Source organism: Mus caroli, chromosome 5 (genome assembly GCF_900094665.2).
Source record: "Mus caroli chromosome 5, CAROLI_EIJ_v1.1, whole genome shotgun sequence".
In the NCBI taxonomy this organism is placed as follows: Eukaryota; Metazoa; Chordata; class Mammalia; order Rodentia; family Muridae; genus Mus; species Mus caroli.
The window spans coordinates 47,853,897-47,860,247 of NC_034574.1; positions in this window are offsets into that span (position 1 = coordinate 47,853,897).

Below are 6,351 nucleotides of genomic sequence, written 5' to 3' on the forward strand. Positions count from 1 at the left end.
TAAGCCAACTGCCTTCTGTGTCCCACAGCTGAGATCTTTGCTCTCACACACACTGATTCTCAGTGTGGTCTCCAGGAAGCCACATCAGCGTCACCTGGAGACCCAGGCTGCTGAGTCAGAATGTCTGGTAGAGGATCCCACGGGCTGTGTTTAACAAGCTGTCCGCATGATTCTGGTACAGGCTCATGTTAGAAGGCCACTGCTCTAATGAGGTCATTCTTTAGGTGAGACTGAATGAGGATACACCAGACACAAGGGGGTGAAGCCCACAAAGTGGGTGTTAAACTCAGCTGACCACGGCCTTGAGATGCATTTCAAAATTTGTCTCACCAGGCCAGGTGTCACAGGTCTGGAGAATAACGTTACTTAAGAGGTTGAAGAGAATCACAAGTTCAAAGCTAACCTGGAGTATGGGATAAGGTCAAGGCAGGCTTGGGGAACTTAATGAGGCTCTGTCTCAAAATAACTAGAAAAAAGCCACAGGGACCCTCTCTTCCTAAAGCAGCCAATCAATTAGATGAACTTCTCTGGGAGTGTAAATCAGTGGTGGAGATCAGAGAGCTTGCTTGGCCCTGGAGTCAATTTCCAGTACTGCCAAAAAAGAACTCCCCGAAACAAAACAACAACAACAACAACAACAACACACACACACACACACACACACACACACACACACACACACACACGGTTGCCTCTTCCGTACCCCAAGCTACCTAAAAGGAAGTCTATAAAACCTAACTTACCCTGGGGCAAAAAAAATCTCAAGATAGCAGACAGCCACATCCATGCCTACAGTGCTGCGCCTAATGCGTTTTTAATTAACTTTTTAAAATGTTTCTGGGACTGGGTAATTCAGCTTAGCCTCTGAGTCCTGGGGATAAGGATTTATTTTTTTTTTAAGGCAGAAATATGTTTTCCAATGCTGACTTTTATCCAAATAGTTTCAAAGATTAGATTAAAACTCTCTAACAGTGAAACTTAGCTCGGCGCACTCAGGCTTAGAAGAGAGGGAGGCAGAGCCTTATGTTTGTTTTCTTTTTCTTTTTCTTTTTTTTAAGAGAGGAAGAACACCACGATGGGATACTTTTGTTTTAAGTTTATAATTCAGGATTAAATCTAACAAAAAGAGCCAAAATTATTTGAGCGTTTGTTTACCTTACCTTGAAATAGAGAACATTTTCACTCCATTTATCTCTGTTATAAAAATAGACATCTTTAACATAAATTTTAGAAAATACAGGGAAGAAGAAAAATAAACCCTATCCTCTCACTCAAAGAAAACTGCTATTTTAATTATTTCTTTGTACCATTTTTCTGCTCATGCATATGATGTCAATATGCACATAGACGTGAAAATTATTGGCCATGCCTCTGTGAACCCCCAAATTTTATTTAGATACCCAGACTGGCAATGCCACATGTGCACCACACGGACGTAGAGGGCTCACAGATGGTATAAAATGCTTTACTGTGAAGGAGACTCCAGAGGGCAGAGCAGGGCCCAGAGATAGCTCCTAACTGACTCGAGATGGCAGAGAAAGCAAATAGTGTCCAGGTCTCTCTCACTTGTGACCAGAGGTGGCACTGACCCAAGACATCCTGTACATAGGCAGGCCTCTGCCTCGGGAACTAGGTGCACCTGTGAAAAATGGACAGTCAAACATCAAAACTAGACTTCTCCTGTGATGGACAAGCAGTTTTAAATCTGTCTGATTTTTTTTTTTCATTGCCCAATCTGTGTAAGGGGAATGCCAGTGTTTGTTTGTTTGTTTTGAATATTTTATTTATTTACATTTCAAATGTTATCCCCTTTTCTGGTTTCCCCTCTGAAAACCCCATATCCCCTCCCCCTGCTTCTCTGAGGGTGCTCCTCCACCCACTCCCATCTCCCTGTCCTGGCATTCCCCTACACTGGGGCATCGAGCCTTCCCAGGACCAAGGGCCTCTTCTCCCATTCATGTCCCACAAGGCCATCCTCTGCAACATATGTGACTGGAGCCATGGGTCCCTTCGTGTGTACTCTTTGATTGGTGGTTTAGTCCCTGGAAGCTCTGGGGGTTGGAGGGTCTGCTTGGTTGATATTGTTGTTCCTTCTATGGGCCTGTAAACCCCTTCAGCTCCTTCAGTCCTTTCTCTAACTCCTCCATTGGGGATCCCGTGCTCAGTCCAATGGTTGGCTGGCAGCATCCACCTCTGTATTTGTCAGGCACTGGCAGAGCCTCTCAGGAGACAGCTATATCAGGTTTCTGCCAGCAAGCACTTCTTGCCATCTGCAATAGAGTCTGGATTTGGTACTTATATGTTCGATGGATCCCCAGGTGGGGCAGTCTCTGGATGGCCTTTCCTTCAGTCTCTGCTCCACACTTTGTATCTCCTCCCGTGGGTATTTTGTTCCCCCTTCTAAGAAGGATTGAAGTATCCACACTTTGGTCTTCCTTCTTCTTGAGCTTCATGTGGTCTGTGAATTGTTATCTTGGGTATTCTGAGCTTTTGGGTTAATATCCATTTATCAATGAGTGCATACCATGTGTGTTCTTTTGTGATTGGGTTATCTCACTCAGGATGATATTTTCTAGTTCTATCCATTTGCCAAAGAATTTCATGAAGTCATTGTTTTTAATAGCTGAGTAGTATTCCATTGTGTAAATGTACCACATTATCAGTATCCATTCCTCTCTTGAAGGACATCTGTGTTCTTTCCAGCTTCTGGCTATTATAAATAAGGCTGCTATGAACATAGTGGAGCATGTGTCCATGTTATATGTTGGAGCATCTTCTGGGTGTATGCCCAGGAGTGGTATTGCTGGGTCCTCAGGTAGTACTGTATCCAATTTTCTGAGGAACCGCCAGACTGTTTTCCAGAGTGGTTGTACCAGCTTGCAATCCCATCAGCAATGGAGGAATGTTCCTCTTTCTCCACATCATTGCCAGCATCACCTGAGCTTTTGATCTTAGCCATTCTGACTGGTGTGAGGTGGAATTTCAGGGTTGTTTTAATTTGCATTTCCCTGATTACTAAGGATGTTGAACATTTCTTTAGGTGCTTCTCAACCATTTGATATTCCTCAGTTGAGAATTCTTTGTTTAGCTCTGTGCCCCAGTTTTTAAATAGGGTTATTTGGTTCTCTGGAATCTAACTTCTTGAGCTCTTAGTATATATTGGATATTATCCCTCTATCAGATGTAGGGTTGGTAAAGATCTTTTCCTAATCTGTTGGTTGCCATTTTGTCCTATTGACAGTGTCCTTTGCCTTACAGAAGCTTTGCAATTTTATGAGGTCACATTTGTCAATTCTTGATCTTAGCGCATAAGCCATTGGTGTTCTGTTCAGGAAATTTTCACAGTTTTAAATCTGTCTCTGATGCTTTTTTCATTGCCCAATCTGTGTAAGGGAAAAAGCTTAAATCAAAAGCTTCAACATGAAGCTTTTGACACTGGCGCCTTGTGGCTATGCCAGTGTTTCTTATAACTGAACATTTATTTACTTATATTCTGGAAGAAAAAAATGTGTGGATTAAGAATACCATTGAGGTTTTGTTTTGTTTTTCTCATAAAACAACCAGAAGGTCAAAACAGCATATTCTGAAAGCTAGCTCACCCTGAAGAAGGAGAGCTCGCATATATCTCCAGTGTCGTGCAGAATGGAGCTGACTGTAGAACGTGCTAGCCATGTAACCACTGTGCTTTTAAATAGCCACCCTAAAGCTCACAGGTGCCTCTAATCCTACAGTTGGAGTCCCTGCCATGTGACCATAAAAGATTTGTCAGCCTCACACATGGCTCTGAAGTAACCACGGGGCTAGTTTTGCCGTCTGTATGCAAGAATGTTCCAACATCTTTAATGACCGAAGATAATCCTCTGTCATCATCTTGTGCATCTACGTTATAAAAATATATACCCGCCTTTGAAGAAAGGTCTTGGTCCACTGGTGTCAACTGCGGGTCAGACTGTGGAAAACTGGCACGGATCCAAGAAGGAATGAAGCCTGCTTATGTTATCACTTTGTATTTTGAACAGAGAATCTCACGAGGCGATTTTCTATTTGGAGATCTAATTAAGGCATGAGGAGTGATTGACTTTAGCTGCAGATCACTGTCAGCCACTACCAGGGTTGTGGTAGTGGGGAACACAAGGGTTTCGGGATGAAGCCCAGAGAAATGGTCTCTGTACGTAGGGCGGGAGTACCCAAACAGCTTAGCATGTCTCACACCAAGGTAAACGTTTAAAGAGAGGCAGTGTGCAGACATGTCCCTTTTGTGGAAAGCTTGTCATCTCTGATAAATCAAGTGGGTATGCTTTCTAACTCCATGTGTGGAGACTGGCAATACAGTGTCAAAGCTACTAATAGGTGGGGGAGCTGCAGACAGCAGGACAACCACATGTGCTGGGATCTTTGTAACTCTCTATGTAACAAGTTTGTGTTCGTATTTGTGAGAGGAGAGGCAGTCGTTTGCATTGGGGAACATTGGGAAATTATTTTTAGAGAATCAAAAACACCTAGATGTAGATTCAGGTGACCTTGCTAGTACTAAATATTGGCCGCGAGGATAATTGTAACAATGGCCCTGAGTCACTGCACACCACTCCATGGCACATGCCTGGCTGAGGATTGCACCCAGATCCTCCGTGGTGCTCCCAACACCACCAAGAGAAAAGAATTGTCACTTCCCGTGCAAGGTCTTACCCACCTTCACACATCCTATTGGAAGCCATTTAAAACCCATGGCTGGCTCCCCTTCCACCTCTGATTCTCCATAGCTATTCTTCGACCTAGAATTAGTGATACTGAAGTTAAGTTCACATAGTTTTTTTTTTTTCTTTTTCTGTTTTGTTTTGTTTTTTCAGACACACAACTTCTTCTGCACTAAAAGGAGAAAACAAGCTGGCCAAATATTTCTAACAAATTACACTAGAGTCAACAATAGTAAACGACTCACTAAACTGTGCATAACTGTGTTATGTCTTTAAAACATAACACAGTCCCTGTGTACTAGAGGAGCCTCTACGTCAGGATTGTGTGGACGGAGTAATCCAGCTGCAGCCATAGATAGATAGCACACCATCTGTTGACACTTATCAGTTAAAAATATTAACCATCACTCCCATGATAATGGCCAACCCACTCTCTCTACTTCTGTCTTCTGAAGGAAACACTAACACAATCATACTGCAGTGATACAATACACACACACACACACACACACACACACAGAGAGAGAGAGAGAGAGAGAGAGAGAGAGATACAGAAACTATGGCCAGCACCAGAGAGAGAATGTGCCTAGACTATGGTGGGGGTGTAGTGGAGACAAGCTTTCCCACACCAGACTTGGAGTGCGCATGTGCATACATGACTCCTGGTACCACTGCCAGACTGTGGGGCTAGGCACAGGCTTGGGTCCAGACAGCGCATGCTCTACTCACTTCCTCTGTCTGTACCTCACAGCACCCGGGTCTGGAAGGGGAGTTCTAAAGATGACACTTAGGATGTTGCCAGCCTTGTTTTGGGTTTGAGTTCTAGGCACCGGGAACTCCCATTGTTATACAACCAGGCAGCCGGCAGGATGGAAAGAAAACGAATTATGTCTGCTTAGGAAGCCGGAGCTGTACATTTCCTGTGATTGAAATCTCAAGGGTAACTTTTGGTGTTTATGTGGCAGGGCTTTTTGACAGCAGTCTTAAATGTTTTTAAAGTTAAACTGGGCTCCATTTGAGTCCAGGAGGACATTGGCTCAGGACTCTGACAAGGAACTTACCACCTCTTGATAACTCTTGAATGGACTTCCCTAGGCCTGGTTGACCAATGGCATTGCCTCCTGGACCCTAGGGACACTAGTATCCATGTAACTTAACATCATTTATACCCAAAGAGTGAGTATTCAGTTGTCATTCAGTTTTAAGTGTTCTATCTCCGCAAAGCATGGGAACAGCCCGGCTTGGCAGGTGATGCCTGTTTGGGGCTCCCTGCATAGTTCAAGGGTAAAGACCTACTCTAGAAGCACCACACTGGGGCAACAGAGCAGAGCCTCAAACTCTGAGGGACACAGGACTTGGGAAGATGGCAAATGCTGTCTTGCGGCATATAAGTATGGGAGCAGGACACGGGGATGAATGGTTTGCCTTCCGAGTTGGGTGGGCAGATGGGTAGAGAGGTTATAAGTTGTACATGAGTACAAGATAATGTACTTTGAGTCTAGATAAGATTTGCTAGTTTTTTATTTCTTAGTGAGGTGACATCAGAAGATTTATGCTCACCCGGCCGGATCAGCGCCAGGGTAGCGGGAGCGCAGGGTTGCCTGACACCCGCCAGCTACCCACGACCCCCGCGGCAGGATTTTGGGACTGCTGGTGA